The sequence below is a fragment of the Sminthopsis crassicaudata genome, chromosome 5 (genome assembly GCF_048593235.1).
Source record: "Sminthopsis crassicaudata isolate SCR6 chromosome 5, ASM4859323v1, whole genome shotgun sequence".
Lineage (NCBI taxonomy): Eukaryota > Metazoa > Chordata > Mammalia > Dasyuromorphia > Dasyuridae > Sminthopsis > Sminthopsis crassicaudata.
In genome coordinates this window covers 21,073,956-21,076,253 of record NC_133621.1, presented here as the reverse complement: position 1 = coordinate 21,076,253, position 2,298 = coordinate 21,073,956, and positions in this window count along the sequence as shown.

Below are 2,298 nucleotides of genomic sequence, written 5' to 3'. Positions count from 1 at the left end.
CTTATGTATCAAATTTCCAAGAAGTTACAAAAACACGGTATATATACAGAGTGTCACAGCCCCAGCAGTCAGTTACATTCTAGCCTTAAAATGTGCAGATGCCCAATGCTGCCACCCTTCAAATGATGAAATGGAAGAATTTTAGTTCTCTGCAAACTTCATAGTCTCCATCAATTCCCCCAGGATGATGAACAGCAGGTATGGTGTTGGTGGAAGATGGGAAGCTACTTCAATGGGCCTTCCAACATTCGCTAATAGATTGAATGCTGGGCCTGGAGCCCAGGAACAGAATTCAAATTTGGCTTCAGATACTTACAATCTATGTGACTTCAGACAAGTCAATTCACCTCAAGTTTCCTTATCTACCAAATGGGGATAATAATAGTGCCTATTTTCCAGACTTGGAACATCATAAGTACATAATAAGTAGCTTGTAAGGTTATTATTAATAACAAAATTTCTTTCAAATTAGTCCTAGTATAGCCTGTAGTTGAGGAAAGAAAATATTTTCCCATCCTCCTTTGTAATATTTCTTTATAAGAATTTTCAAGCAGACTAACTGGATGGTGAAAGAGTCTAGGAGGAATGGAAGCAGTGCAGAGGGAGGGACTCTAGTCTAAGGGATGTCAAGATTGACTCCCTCATTTTAGAAATAGGGAAACTGAGTTCTGCAGATGTTAAACAATTGGCTGATCTCCTCCCTAGAGTTTAAATGCCAGTTTTCAATATCAGAGCAGAGGATTTGAATCCGGATTCTTGGTTTCTATTTCCAGTGAATTTTCCACCAGGCTCTAAGAAAGAGGGATTAAGGTCCAAAAATGACTGCTCTGACACTATCTTACTGTGTGACTTCAGCAAGATGGACTACTTCTTTGGGCCTTTATTTCCATATCTATAAAATGAAGCTTTTGGTTCAGATGACCTATTAAGATTTGTTTAAAAAAATGAATATTGTTTAAAAAAATGAATTAAAAAAAAAAAGGAATCTGGGCCATGACCAGTCATCTTGACTTTTGTCTTGCCATTGGATTTTGATGACTGTGGGATACAGAGTGAGGCTGACAACTGTGCAACATTGGCTGTGAAGTCCGTGATCCTTTTCAAAACAACAAACTACTGAGCTGTTTTCCAAGGACCCTGTGATGGGTATGACTGTCCCTCTGGATGAGTTGAGATATTTTGAGGAAATGAACTAGGCCAAATGCAAGATTCTAAGGCATTTTCCTATTAATAGCAAACCTCTCTTTTATTCTTCATACACTAGCTAACATCATGTCGGACCTGCAGGACAAATCTTCAAACTGATAATGAAGAAATAACCTGGGGTCAAATGAGCAACATATTGAATTGGTTGATTTGTCAGCTCTTTTTACTGGCATAAATGATGGATATCCGCCAATAAGTTTTCTACCCACACAGCTGTTTTCAATGATTCACTTCCCTTGATTTCCCAGCTGAACCATTCACAATAAGAATGACTGGTTTTCCAGCCACAGCTACTAATATCAGGACTTAGAGGCCTTCTCAGTTCTTTGATTGTGGGGCCATGTATTGGGGGTGCACACTTCAAAACCATACTAAAGGACATTGACCCACAGAGGCAGGGTTGTTGGGGGTTGGGATGCCAGAGATATGTTTCTGTGTTACAGAGAAAGCCTGGCTCCTGGTGATTCTAAGAGACAGTCATTTGTCCCAGATCCCAGGGAAAGTATACTGCTTGTCCCTTCTCAGCTTGCTTTTGTTAAGTATTGGAACCCAAATCTTCCCCAATCTGTTGGAAACTTTGAGGGTTCACAACTCTTCTCCATCTTCCTCCAGATAACTTCAAAAACAAACAAACAACAATAACAACAATGACAACAACAAAAATCAAATAACCAACCATTTAAAAATCAATTCCATGGACAAGGATTTACAAATCATTTACTATGTGCCAGACAGTGGGCATACAAAGACAAAAATTAAACAGTTCCGTTCTCAAGAGGTCTGTATAGGGATTTTTAACGTGTGTGTGTGTGTGTGTGTGTGTGTGTGTGTGTGTGTGTGTGAGAGAGAGAGAGAGAGAGAGAGAGAGAGAGAGAGAGAGAGAGAGAGAGAGAGAGAGAGAGAGAGAGAGAGACAGAGAGAGACAGAGAGAGAGAGGGACAACAATGAACTTCTTGGGCAAGTCTGAGGAAGCCCAGGCACTCCTTCTCAAAAATCATATTTTTAAATGTATCAAATAAAATACATGCAAGCATATGAAGACTTTCCCTATGGATGAGAACATTTTACTCCAACTTGCCATGAAGATGGCTG